This window comes from Hemiscyllium ocellatum, chromosome 21 (genome assembly GCF_020745735.1).
Source record: "Hemiscyllium ocellatum isolate sHemOce1 chromosome 21, sHemOce1.pat.X.cur, whole genome shotgun sequence".
Taxonomy (NCBI): domain Eukaryota; kingdom Metazoa; phylum Chordata; class Chondrichthyes; order Orectolobiformes; family Hemiscylliidae; genus Hemiscyllium; species Hemiscyllium ocellatum.
Genome location: NC_083421.1, coordinates 4,718,379 through 4,733,237, shown reverse-complemented (window position 1 = coordinate 4,733,237; position 14,859 = coordinate 4,718,379). Strand labels below are relative to the sequence as shown.

At 47.4% G+C, this 14,859-nt stretch overlaps 1 long non-coding RNA gene across 1 annotated transcript; it reads left to right on the top strand.

Moving 5' to 3' along the window:
* Positions 1-2,079: 2,079 nt before the first annotated feature.
* LOC132825982 (uncharacterized) lies at positions 2,080-9,634 on the top strand. The gene is made up of 3 exons (XR_009645832.1): positions 2,080-2,175; positions 8,216-8,308; positions 9,330-9,634. It is a non-coding gene; the product is annotated as an uncharacterized LOC132825982 (long non-coding RNA).
* The last annotated feature ends 5,225 nt before the right edge of the window (positions 9,635-14,859 follow it).

The following is a 14,859-nucleotide window of genomic DNA, read 5'->3' as shown; positions in this document are numbered from 1 at the left end:
CCCTCCCCTCCCTCTCTTGCCCTCCCCTCCCTCCTTCTCCCCTCTCGCCCTCCCTTCCCTCCCCAACATCTCCCTCTCAACCCCTCCTCCCTCTCTTCCTCCCCTCCCTACCTCCCTTCTCTCGCCCTCCCCTCTCTCGCCCTCCCCTCCCTCCTTCTCCTCTCTCGCCATCTCCCTCCCTATCGCCCTCCCCTCCCTCACACTCCCCTCTCTCGCCCTCCCTCTCTTCATCCCCTCCCTCACTCCCCCTCTCTTCCCCTCCCTTCCCTCTCTCTCCGTCTCGCCCTCCCCGACTTTCCTCCCCTCCCTTGCCATCCCTTCTCGCCTTCCCCTCTCTCGCCCTTACCCCTTGCCCTCCACTATCTCGCCCTCACCTTCTCTTGCCCTCCCCCTCCCTCTCTCCCTCTCCTCTCTCGCCCTACGCTCTCTCACCCTATCTCACACTTTCCCCCTCTTCTCCCTGCTCCTTCACGCTCTCTCCACCTTCTCTCACTCTCAACCGCCCTCAATCGCTGTTTCTCTCTCTGCCCACGTGTCTCCGTTTCTCTCTGACTGAATCTCTCTCCCTCCTGTCCCTCCCTCCCTCTCTCTCAGACACACTCTTTCTCCGTGCTCCTTCCCTCTCCCTCTGACCCCGAGAGTGGAGGTGGGGTGGGGTTGGTCGTGGGGCTGGGTGTGGTGGGGGGTGGGGGTGAGATGGGGTACAGATGGAACTGTTGGAGAAGGCAGAGATGGGCAGGACAGAGAGTGTGAGGGTGAGGGGAAAGTGAAGAACGGAGGCAGGTGGAGAAACCGGGGTTGGGGCGGTTGGTGTGAGAGGGAGAACGAGGGAGAGTGAAAGGGGGAGGTTGTAAGAAAGAGTGAGTGTGCAGGGAGAGAGAGGGAGAAATGTGGAGTAAGACTGGGGGAGATGAAATGGGGGGCCAGGTTGGAAAGGGGATGGGGAAGGGGACAGAGGGAGTTAAACCCAGCTCCTGAGCCCAGGGCGCGGTGCCCTCCCCTTCCCTGAGGACCAGGACTTGGGGCTGAGTCTGTCTCTCTCCAGCTCAGCTTCTCCAACACAAAGACACACAACAACATCGGTCCCTCTGCTGCTCGGCACGCTGTCATCAGCATTTTTATTGGTTACAAATGGAAGTGATGGATACAGTCAGTGGGATGGTGCCTTTTCTCACTGGCCCCTGAGTTGTGAGAAACATTGAAATGTTTCCCTGTAACCCCCCTGTGGGATAAGGAGGGACAAACCAGCGCTCCCCTCAGTCTGTTACCATAGCGACAGGCTGCTCCATCGCTGAAACACTGAACTGAAATGAGAAAATCCCGGATGGTGTGATTAATGAGGGAATTTGATGGATGGATGGATTTGGGTGAAGGGATATTTCAGCACATTCTTCAGCTGCTGCCTGAACTTAGTCTGGGTCACGGCATAAATCGCGGTGTTTGTGCAGCAACTGAGGAGCTGCAGCATGAAGCCCAATTCCTGCACAAAGAAATGGAGATACAGAGGGGTATCCACAATAGCCCACATCCGTCTCCATATAGAATACAGCATTAACGTTGACCATAACAGGATGAAATTGGCCGAGATCACAAACAGTAAAATGATGGATTTTTTTCGGTTTCTCATTTCAGTGTCAGACTGAGCGTCCCCATTGGTGTGAGCGCGGAGTCTCCTGCGGGCTCTGCTGGTCACTAAAATGTGTCTGACGGTGAGAACATTGAGCAGCAGAATCAGGAGAAATGGGACACCCGGGGTTAGAATGTGGTGGAGGAACTCGATTGTGACCCAGACACTGGAGAATAGAACAGCGTCTGTTACATCACAAAACCAGGGGGCGTTCCACAGCCAATACCGAGCCGTGAGCATAAAATACCAGGAAATGTTCTTTAAACAGCTCAGCACAGTCACTGCTCCCAGAACCACAGCCGCCGTTTTCTCACTGCAATATTTACTTTTCAGCTTCTGGCAACAAATGGCCACAAACCGATCAAAGGTGAAAGTGACGGTGAACCAGACAGAGCAGTCAGTGGCTGCATAAAGCAGGACGGCGTGGATATTACACACGGGGACGGAGTCCTCAGGAAATAAAACTGTTCCTGATAAACAATGGGAATGTGTCTCAGGATCAGGTCGAGGATAATGACCAGGAGATCCGCCGCTGCCATGGCCCCCAGGTAACGTCTGACACATGGAGACAATCCACAATCTTTATAAAGCAGGACGTAGATGGTCACTACGTTAACTGTGAGGAAGGAAAACAAACCCATTATCCATCAGCCTGGAGGCAAAGGGACCCGTTTGATCGGGGACCCAGTGAGATTTTCAAATGTGTCCCTGTATTCAGGGATTTATTAAAATAATTGGAGCTGGAATAACAAATGGGAAGGTCGGAATTTCTGACAAAAATGTGACATCAACCACAAGAAACCCTCCCTCCCCAAACACACCGAGACACATCCATAAGGACAGATGGTTTCTAGAACATTCCCACACACTCGATCACTCGAGAGCAGACACAGGTCACTCCTTCCCAGTTCCTAATACGGAGGGTGGGAACGTTGCTGTCCTGAAGGATTCTGTCCCAGTTTCCTGTAGACAAACAGTTTGTGAATTCATGAAGAAATGTAAATGCAGGGAAAACGTATTCCCCCCTTTAACTGCCTGAGGGGCCTTCGGAACAGTGTCTCCTTCTCCCTGGAACGGGATCTCTTCCCTCGGGATCTTATCGTTTGTTCAATTCACTGACGTCCGGCCGTTCACAAACAAACAACGTCAGGGACAGAACGTTCCGGGGAATGTCAGTTATAGAATGTCAGGGCAGAACGTTCCGGGGAATGTCAGTTATAGAATGTCAGGGACAGAACGTTCCGGGGAATGTCAGTTATAGAATGTCAGGGACAGAACGTTCCGGGGAATGTCAGTTATAGAATGTCAGGGACAGAACGTTCCGGGGAATGTCAGTTATAGAATGTCAGGGACAGAACGTTCCGGGGAATGTCAGTTATAGAATGTCAGGGACAGAACGTTCCGGGGAATGTCAGTTATAGAATGTCAGGGACAGAACGTTCCGTGGAGCTCCGTGACCTGTCCATCACATTTCCCCCCCTACCCACCCCACCAACATGATGTACCGTTCACAGGCTACATACCTGTCCCGCACCAAGAGCTGCACTGACCACATCATTGCATTATCCATAAACCTCAACCAGACAGTCTGACCAGCACAGAGACCTGTGCAGTGATCACCCGTGAATTCATCTGTAACCCAGGAGCAGTTACCCTCCCAGCATGTAGGACTGTGTACCCCACCCCAGTGCATTGATCTGTAACCCAGGAGCAGTTACCCTCCCAGCATGTAGGACTGTGTACACCACCCCAGTGCATTGATCTGTAACCCAGGAGTAGTTACCCACCCAGCATGTAGGGCTGTGTACCCCACCCCAGTACATTGCTCAGTAACACTGTGTTAGATCCCTGCCCAGTGTGGGGAAACTTGCAGCCCATGCTGGAAATGACACGATGTTCAGCTCCCATCCATTTGCAGTTTCATATCTCCATTATGCCATGATAAGGGAGTGCTGTGGGTGTGAACATCACTGCCAGAGAGAGACGGCAGGGGAATCAGTTTAAATATCACCACATGGGAGGGGTTTGGGGTATAGACAGAGAGGGGGAGACTGAGAGACAGTGTCATGGAAGGATGTGTTCACAGGTTTCAGAATGCTGAAATGTTGACACTTCGAAAGCATCCCGTAACATGTGCCAGTCTTCCCAGGAAAGATGGGAAAGAGGGAGATTGGTGTGAGGTCAGATGATGGAGAGTTTTGGATGAACATTTCTTCTACAGCTTTGTAAATGGGACTGTCTTCAACAGAGTCCAATACTCATTGGGGAGATTCTGACAATAAATTCTCTCAGTGCATTGAGTGTGACAGAGGGATCATCCGCACGAGGCTGTGCTAATTTCCTGGTGCTATCGTATTGAACTCACCTCATTAACTACCCACCCGATCCCCATGGTGTTCCTCTCATTCAATACCAGCCCGATTCTCCCACCCAGCATGGCTGGAGGGACTCACCATCACCCGCGTGCCCCTGATATTCTGTCATCCCTGGCAATGGTGCCATCTTTAAAAGGCCAATGGGCCCACGGTTGAGCTTTCTCAGTTTGGAGCTGCCCTGCACAGTTTACCCTCAGCATGGCAGATAAGGGGCAATTACACCACGGTTTGTCGACAGGAGCACGGCGGTCCTGGTGGATGGGCTAGTACAGAGTGGGACCATTCTCGTCCCAGAGGGGGCCACACCACCAGACCCACTGAACATGGTCTGAGCTCCCCACCCAGCTCAGTGCAGTATCTGCGGTCTGAAGAGGTGTCCAGCAATACAGGACAAGCATCAATAACCTTCCCCGCTCTGTCAGGATAAGGGTCACTGTATTCTCTCTGTTCCCTCACACTCGCTGTGTATCTGTTATAGAACATTCTCCACCTCGCCTCCCGCAACACACTCTCTCTCTGTCTCCCTCTCTCTCCCTCTCTCTCACTCCCTCCTTCCACTTTACCCCTCACACTAATAATAACACTTCATGGATACAACCCTGTGGACTGACTCCATCCGAACCCCTCCTCATGTCCCCCACCTACCACGGCACTAACAGCAGGGCCACCCACTCCCACCCTCTCTCCCTCCCTTTCCCCCATTCCAGGAGATACAGCCTGGAGTAGGACAGAAAGGGCCAAGCCGGTGGTGGAGTGCCCAATATCCATTCCCTCGCCCCCTCTCCCCCCGCCATGTGGGGAGGACCCTGGTACGACCCTGGAAGCCTCGTGTGGGGATTCTGAAACATCCACGTCCCACCGACCGAGTAAGGAGCAATGTTCAGTGAAGGGCAGCTCTCACTTTAAACCCCCTGCAGCTCCGTTTCCCCCGGCACAACTTAGAAGCCGTGGCCCTGATGCCATCTCCCTTCTGTGTCGAGTTGGTACAAATGTAATCCCCACGGTCTCGGGGTGCAGGAGGGTGGGCTCACATCACATCATCATCACCACCTCCCAGGAAGGGAGCACGGAGACTCCCTCCTACACCTCCTCCAGTAAACAGCTCAGATACTGACACTAATCTGTGATAATTACTGCTCTCTCCACTTGTCCTGATATCTTCAACAATCTGTGCTCATATACACCCAGCGCTCTGTTCCTGCAGCCCCTTTATAACGGCACAGCCTGTTTTAAACTGTCTTTCTTTATCTTTCATACCAAAGTGCATCACCTCACACTGCTCTGCATCGATCCCCGTCTACCAGTGTGTCACTGTCCTGTTAGAGTTCCACACTGTCCTCCATAGACTTTACAATTCTTGCAGGTTTGGTCCCATTTACAAACATTAAGATTATCATACTGTCACAGTGCCCATGAAACAACTGAAATCCTGCCCCACATACAGGAGTGTGAGCAAGTGAAATACTGATATATTCCCACGGACAGAGTCAAAATACTGCCAATGGAGCAACAAAAGTCCTGACATATACGAGACAGAGTAGATGAAATATTGACAAACCACAGTGCAAGAGAAATCCGGATAGGTTCCACTTATCGATATTCATCAGGGTATAATGGGATGAAGGTGAAAGTGTGTACTGTACCTTTAAGAGAGAGTGAATGCTGCTCTGAACTGAGAGCTTACAAGTCCCTGTGATATGAGAGGATGGCAGACCCAGAAACAGTATATCGCTATAGAGCTGGAGTCGGGTTATAAGCAGTTAAGAGATAGAGGGTCTCTTTCAGTTCACTTTCAGTGTTAAAAACTACATTGTTGTTTTTATTTAAACAGTGGAATTTGGGAGTTCTCTGTCACTCATATTTTATCAGTTTATGAGGCGAATTGAGCATTTATTTATGTTTAGTTTAAATTACCAGATGAGCTCAATGTTGTGTCCTAACAATTGCTGTGTGTGTATCTGTGTGTCTCTGTGTGGGGCAGGTCTGGCAGTCTCTGTGGTGCTTAAAGTGATGCAATGCCTCCCTCTGCTGGCCTCCACACGCCACTGCACAGGCATTGGCAGAGGGAGAAAAGCAACAGGGATTCATTCAGAGAGAGGGAGGGAGAGGGCAGCTGCTCACAGCACCATCCAAACTGATGTCTTATCCATGTACTGATCTAAATGTCTTTTAAACGTTGTAACTTTTCCTGTTTTCACCACTTCCTCTGCAAGTTCATTCCACACACAAGTCAGCTCCTGTCTAAAATAATTACCTCTCCTGACTTCTGTAAATCTTTTTTCCTCGCACCTTAAAATATCCCTCAGTTTTGAATCCCCAACTCTCGGGAAAAGACATCAGCCCTTCAGCTTATCTGTACCCCTCACTATTTTATAAACCTCTGCAAAGTTACCCCTCCATCTCATATTCTCTAGTGAAAAAAAGTCCCAGCCTATTCAGCCTCTCCTTATAGCTCAATCCCTCGATTTCCAGCAACATCCAGGTTAAACTCTTCTGAACCCTCTCCAGCTTAATAATATCAAGATCAATAATATCAAAGTGAATAGTCAATGTATTTTATAAGGGGGTAGTGGAGACCAAAACTAGAGGACATAGTTGTAAGTTAAGAGGGGAAACATTTAAAAGTGACCTAAGGGGCAGCTTTTTCACCCAGAGGGTGGTGTGCCTATGGAAATAGAGGGCAGGATGCCCAGACTGGACACAGTATTCCGGGAGAGGTCTCACCAATGTCCTGAACAATCACAACATGACGTCCCAATTCCGATACTCAAAGGTCTGACCATTGAAGACAAGTGTGCAAAACACCTTCTTAACCACATTATCTATATGAGATGCAATTTTTAAAGAATTATACCTGATGGCCTTGGTCTCTGTTCTACAACACTGCCAAAGGCCGTACGTTTAATTGTATAAGTCCTCCTCTTGTTGGATTTACCAAACCCAATACCTCACATTAATCCAAACTAAACTCCATCTGCCACGCCTCGGCCAGTGAGTGATATTACCAGCTCCTTACCTTCCCCGTTTAATTTTAAAATGCCCACCCCTCTCCAGGAGGCCTGCACACTCCGGCCTTGATTTTCACAAAGACCCTGAGCTTGGTTTGCCTTGTGTGGTTAGAGGGAGGAGGGACAGATTGCAGACACAGTCAGTGGGGAGGAGAGGCTGGACAGTAATCAGCGGCCTGGTATCATTTCATGGTTTTAGGCAGAGGGCAGACACACGTGAGAGTTGGGTTATACTGATCGGTGTTTTGGGACCAGAAATTATGGTCTTTCTCCGTGTCTGGTGTTCAGTAATAAATATCTATTTGAGACCCTTCATTGGGCAGAGTATGTCTGCAGGATTTCTGTCCCTAATATTGCAGACTACAGATAATAGCGATTAAAGATGTTCATAGTTAATCTCTATCTTGCACTTGTTTTACAAAACAAAATGTTTTGTGTAGTTCAGTAATGGTAACCTGATTATAATAAATCCACAAAATCTGGGTATAGTAGTGTAGTGGGTAGTGCCCGTGCCTCTGAGTCATGGCTCTGGGTTTGATTCCAATTCCTGACATTGTTTGGTAGTGTTCCTAGCTCTGGACCAGAAGGTGTGGATTCATGTCCTGCCTGTTGCAGAGGTATGTCACAGCATGTCATAACAGGCTGATGAACAAACACACAGGAGAATAATGTTACAGCTTTATGGGTATTGCCGAGTGGTGCTCGTGTCCCTACCTCCGGGCACAAAGGTCTAGGTGTAAATCCCACAGAAGGGTCTCCTAATATATCTGAACAAACTGATTAAACTGGGTTTAGAATTGTGACTTGATGGAGAAAGAACAGGTGTCGGTGTTGAATTTCAGCATTTCGGCCCTGGATTATTGAAAGTACAGCCATTCGTGTTGATTGGAGTCACATTTCGCAGCAGGAAAGGTTTATAAAATCAGAACGGTCATGGATAGGGTTTGTAGTCAAGGTTTTTCCCCAGTTTAGGGGCGTCCAAAACTAGAGGACATTGGTGGAAAGTGAGAGGGGAAAGGTTTTGAAGAGGCCTAAGGGGCACCTTTTCACACAGAGGATGGTGTGCGTATGGAATGAGCTGCCAGAGGAAGTGGTGGAGGCTGGTACAACTACATCATGTAAAAGGCATCTGGATGCTGACAGACCTGCCGAGCTTTTCCAGCAATTTCTGTATTTGTTAAAACAAAACATTCATTTTAACACAGGTATCTGTGTTAGCTGTCTGGATACAGGATTGGCTGGCCAGCAGAAGACAGCGAGTGGTAGTGGAAGGAAAATATTCTGCCTGGAAGTCAGTGGTGAGTGGTGTTCCACAGGGCTCTGTCCTTGGGCCTCTACTCTTTGTAATTTTATTTAATGATTTGAATGAGGGGATTGAAGCAAGTTTACAGATGACACGAAGGTTGGAGGTGTTATTGACAGTGTAGAGGGCTGTTGTAGGCTGCAGCGGGACATTGACAGGATGCAGAGATGGGCTGAGAGGTGGCAGATGGAGTTCAACCTGGATAAATGCGAGGTGATGCATTTTGGAAGGTCGAATTTGAAAGCTGAGTACAGGATTAAGGATAGGATTCTTGGCAGTGTGAAGGAACAGAGAGATCTTGGTGTGCAGGTACATAGATCTCTTAAAATGGCCACCCAAGTGGACAGGGTTGTTAAGAAAGCACATGGTGTTTTGGCTTTCATTAACAGTGGGATTGAGTTTAAGAGTCGTGAGATCTTGTTGCAGCTCTATGAAACATTGGTTCGAATGCACTTGGAATACTGCGTCCATTTCTGGTCACCCGATTGTAGGAAAGATGTGGATGCTTTGGAGAGGGTTCAGAGGAGGTTTACCAGGATGCTGCCTGGACTGGAGGGCTTCTCTTCTGAGGAGAGGTTGACAGAGCTCGGACTTCTTTCATTGCAGAAAAGGAGGAGGAGAGGGGACCTAATTGAGGTATTCAAGATTGAGAGGCATAGATAGTGTTGATAGCCAGAGACTATTTCCCGGAGCAGAAATGGCTAACACAAGGGGTCATAGTTTTAAGCTGGATGGAGGAAAGTATAGAGGGGATGTCAGAGGCGGGTTCTTTACACACAGAGTTGTGAGAGCATGGAATGCATTGCCACAGCAGCAGCTGTGGAAGCAGGGTCATTGGGGACATTTAAGAGACTGCTGGACATGCATATGGTCACAGAAATGTGAGGGTGCTTACATGAGGATCAATGGTCGGCACAACATGGTGGGCTGAAGGGCCTGTTCTGTGCTGGACTGTTCTATGTTCCATGTTCTATGTATTCTGAATACATTAAACATTTTATTTTTTAATGATGCAGGGCCATATAAACATATCTTCAAATTGACCGAGACCATTTTCTGCTCAGGGTATGGCTCTGTGTATGACAGCAGCAATGATACACCGACATGGAACAGGGAATGTGATGGAGACATAGTTTGGATAATGTACAAGGAGACCTCACATGGTCCAGTTTGGGAGAGGATGACATTATTGTGTGATTTAACTCAGAGAGGGAGAAAGTGTCATCTGTCTGAGAAGAAACGGCCTATTGCACTCTCTCTCCTTCATTATTCCTCATCACAGTAACGTGTGCGAGCTAAAATAAAACTCTACTGTCATCATTACCATTCTTATTTTTATAGAATCCTGCAGTGTGGAAACAAGCCCTTCGGCCCAACAAGTCCATACTAACCCTCCAATCAGTAACCTTCCCATGCCCTTACAGTTACCACTGACTAGTGCACCTAAAGTAGAAATCGCTGAACACTATGGACTATTTGACCAATCCACTTGAATTATACAGCTTTGGGCTGTGGGAGGAAACGGGAGCACCCATCAGAAACTCACGCAGACAAGGGGAGAAGATGCAAACTCCACGCAGATAGTCGCCCGAGGCTGGAATTGAACTCATGCCCCTGATGCTGTGATGGAACAGTGCGAACTACTGAGCCACTGTGCTAACCTGGAACCTCCCGCCAGCCTAATGCAAAGGGAATTCAGCCAAATCCGACCCTCCCAGGATAAAATCCCATTGCTAGCGGCTGTGTGAGTACAATATCTTCAGAAGCAGAATAACATTTTGGACAATCTCTCAATTTTTCCTTTTGTCATTAGTTACACTAATATTTTGACAAGGTTGCAGAGATTTTGTTTATTTTAGGGGCGGCATGGTGGCAGTGGTTAGCACTGCTGTCTCACAGCGCCAGAGACCCGGGTTCAATTCCCGCCTCAGGCGACTGACTGTGTGGAGTTTGCACATTCTCCCCGTGTCTGCGTGGGATTCCTCCCACAATCCAAAAATGTGCAGGTTAGGTGAATTGACCATGCTAAATTGCCCGTAGTGTAAGGTGCCAGGGTAAGTGCAGAGGAATGGATCTGGGTGGGTTGCGCTTTGGTAGGTCGGTGTGGACTTGTTGGGCCAAAGGGCCTGTTTCCACACTGTAAGTAATCTAATCTACTTTGTGTGTGTGTGTGTGTGTGTGTGTGTGTCAGTGTATTTAGAACGGGAAATAACGGTTCTTTATTTGCAATACCCAAACAGTTTGTCATTCATCTTTCCACCTTAGTTGGAATAACATTGCTCTGGATCATAAACGTGCTATTTGAGCAGATTAACGATACTAGCCTGACTTGTTCCTAAAACTGACCCTGACCCAGTCTGAGACCGATATCATCGGCTATATCACCGACCTGGTTACATTTAACATTTGTTGTGAGCAGTGGAGGAGTGGGACTAGAAAAGGAAACAGTGACCCAAAAAGCCGGGGAACTATAGACCGGTGAGCCTGATGTCGGTGGTGGGTAAGTTGTTGGAGGGGATTCTGAGGGATAGCATTTACATACATTTGGGAAGGTAAGGACTGATCGGGGTAGACAACGTGGCTTTCTGCATGGGAAATCATGTCTCATTAATTTTATTGAGTTTTATGAAGAGGTGACAAAGAAGATTGATGAAGGCAGTTGGGTAGACATTGTCTATATGGACCTCAGCAAGGTGTTCATAACATTCCGATTGGTAGGCAGATTAGTAAGGTTCGGTCACATGGGGATACAGAAGAAGCTAGTCACAATTGTCTTGAAGGAAGAGGGGTATTTTTCAGACTGGAGGCTTGTGAGCAGCAGTGTGCTGTAAGAATCAGGACTGAGTTCACAACATTTCATCATTTATGTCAAGGATTTAGATGTGAATATTGGGGCCATAGTTAGTAAGGTTACAGACGACATCAGAAAGGTGGTGTAGGAGATTATCTCAGAGTACAACAAGACCACAAATAGATGGGACAAAGGGGCAAGGACTGACAGATGAAGTTTAATTTAGATAAATACGAGGTTACACATTTTGGGAAGGCAAATCAGGGCAGAAATTATACACTTAATGGTAAGGGCCTGGTGAGTGTTGTGAAACAAATGGACATAGGGCTGTAGGTAGATTGTTCCTTGAAAGTGGAGTCTAATGCAGACAGTGCGGTGCAGAACACATTTGGCACATTTGCCTTAATCAGTCAGAGCATTGAGTATAGGAGTTGTGGTGGTATGTTGTATCTGTACAGGATGTTGGTGAGGCCACTTTAAGAATACTGTGTACAATTCAGTTGTCTGCAGAAAAGATTTACACGGATGTCCCAGGACTGGAGGTTTGAGCTTCAGGGAGAGGTTGATTAGTTTGAGGTGTTTCCCCCTGGAGTGTTATTCTAAACAGCCATGTTCTGCTCCCCAGGATCCCAGAACAGGAAAGCATAGGTTGAAGGGGAGAGGACGAATAGTTTAGAAGGGACCTGAAGTTAAATGTTTCATACAAAATGGTGTGTGTACAGAAAGTGCTGTCAGAGGAAGTAGTGAAGGCGGTTACAATCGCACATTTAAAAACTATCTGAAAGAGGAGGGATATTGGCCAAATGCTGGCAAATGGGACTGGATCAGATTTGATATCTGATCGGAGTGAACAGATTGGACTAACGGGTCTGTTTCCGTTCTGAATGACTCTGATTCTGTCAGAGGGATGACGAAAATTCTGAAAGTACGTTTCAAATCCGAATCCTCTTCACTGGACGTTTACTTGGGACATAGAACATAGAAAAATATAGCGCAGTACATGTCCTTCGGCCCTCGATGTTGCGTCGACCGAAGCCTACCTAACCTACACTAGCCCAATAACCTCCATATGCTTATCCAATGCCCCCTTAAATGACCATAAAGAGGGAGAGTCCACCACTGCTACTGGCAGGGCATTCTATGAACTCACAACCCGCTGAGTAAAGAATCTACCCTAACATCTGTCCTATACCTACCACCCATTAATTTAAAGCTGTGTCCCCTAGTAACAGCTGACTCCATTAGCGGAAAAAGGTTCTCACTGTCAACCCTATCTAAACCCCTAATCATCTTGTAGGTGTCTCTCTGTTCACATTGATTGATTGAAAGTCGCGTTCGTGAAGTATTTGACAGGGAACTGAGTCATGGATAATGGGACGCAGACAGGAAAGTGGGGCTGAGACCACAACCTGATCAGCCACAATCTTAGTGCCTGGTGGAGAAGATTGAACGTATCTAATGACTCACTCCTGTCCCTCAATCCCATGTTCCTGTGTTCCATTCAGCCCATTAAACCTGTTAGGCAGGAGCATTTAGAGGCTACTTACTTCTATAACCTGGTGAGCAGAAACAGAGGAGATCATTCGGCCCATCAAGACTGTCCCACACGCTTTGAGGTGATTTGAGAAATGTAATTGTAAAAACCCAGGCTGGGTATGAAAGAGGCCCCTCATCTCTCTTTACAGAGCTTCCCCTCTCTGAAACTTGTGCTCCATTTGTTGGTCATGTTTTAGACCCAAATTCACGATGAATACAGCCCCCATACTTCACCCAGCGATGGCTCACAAAATCCTCTGGTCTCCCTGACGGCAACATTCAATAACAGAACATCCATGAAAATAACACCCACTGACTTTCCAATAACAGAATGTGAGAACATCAGACACAGGGGCAGGTCATTCACTCCCCAAGCCTGCCTTGCCTTTCACTAAGATAATGACGGATCTGCTCTTGGTCTCAAATCCTCTTTCAAACCCAATTCTTCATCGCCCTCAACTCTCTGACAGGTCAATCTCCATCTACCTTCTCATCAAATACTTTCAGTCATCTAGCTCCCCGAACACTCTTGAGAAGAGAAATCCTGACATTCAATGCCACCTGTTTGAAGAAAACCCTTGCTGCTCCTATACCATGGCTTATTGATATGAACAAAAGAGGTTAACACAAGGGGTCAGGTGAAAATGACTGGCCCTGATATCAAGGCTACTGTTGACTTCTGTTGACATCAAGGAGCTTAACAAATCTGAACTTAATGGGAATCAGAGAAAACTCTCCAATGTTTGGAGTCAAACATGGCACAAAGGAAGGTGTTCATCATCTCAGTCCTGGGTCACCTCTGTGGGAGATCCTCAGGGTAGCTTCCTCTTCACAAACAGCTTCAGCTGCTTCATCAATGTCTCCCCGCCCCCACCCTGCCCACCATAAGATCCGAGGTGGGGATGGTCACCTAGGATTCCACAATGTTCAGAATAATTTGACGCCCCTGTCAGGTTCTAAGCTGGACTGTGTCCATGAGCAGCAAGACATGGACTCCATTGAGGCCTGTGCTTTTAAAGAGTCTGTAACATTCATATAAAGGACTGTCTGACACTGCACATTGCCACAGTAAAATAAGAGTTCATTCCACACCTCACACTGGTTTGACAGGAATATGAGGAATTCGTTCAGCCCATTGACACTATTGGAGAGGAACAGGGACAGCCCATTCAGTGCCTCCAACATAATTCTCAGGAAGAGAAGGATTCTAGTGTGATGGGCCACACCAGAGCCCCTCAACAATATTTGAAGGTGGTAGCCTAGACTCTAATGTTCTCTTATTTTAAAGAAAATATAAAGTGTCAATTCCAGATGCAATGTGGCGGGTCAAACAACTCCGTGTGAAGCATAATTCTCCCCGTGTCTGCGTGGGTTTCCTCCGGGAGTTCCGGTTTACTCCCACAGTCCAAAGATGTGTGGGTTAGGTGAATTGGCCATGCTAAATTGGCCGTAGTGTTAGGTAAGGGGTAAATGTAGGGGTATGGGTGGGTTGCGCTTCGGCGGGTCGGTGTGGACTTGTTGGGCCGAAGGGCCTGTTTCCACACTGTAAGTGATCTAATCTAATCTAATCCATAACACCATTTATGTAAACACGATAGATGAAATAACACCAAAGAAAGAAGAATTTAGAATAACAGATTAAAGAACTATTACTAATGAATTGTTCCAGTACTAGAAAAAAAGGAATATTCAGACACTGAATGACACAAATATTTCTCCAATTCAGGATTTAAAAACAGCACCAAGAGAAAATTCATAGAGAGTAGCAGCCAGGAGTCATTCACTAAAGCTTTGAACTCGGTGGAGACCCCAATAATTTCTGATGTTACTGAGAAACCAAAACCCAGAAATCCTAATCTGTGAGAGCTGACCATACCCATTCCATCTGCATTAAAATAAACCTAAGGCCTCACTAGTTAATTACTCAAGTAGTCCTAACTAGCCAGCTTGGGAACGGTCATTCAATCTCTCTCGTAAAAGAAACCAGAACAAAATAAACTCTTAAAGCTCCAGCATCATCACACTAGTGAGCACATCGAGCTGTCATACAGGAACCAGGGGAAACCCAATCAGGCCCCTGGTCCTGTCCAATCGGACGAGGAAGAAACCCTTGAGTCACTTACACAGGAACAGTAGGAGGCCATTCCCACCTCAATGCCCTTACACAGGGGCAGAATGAGGTGATTGATGCTGATTCTTGATGAATGGCTTATGCTCGA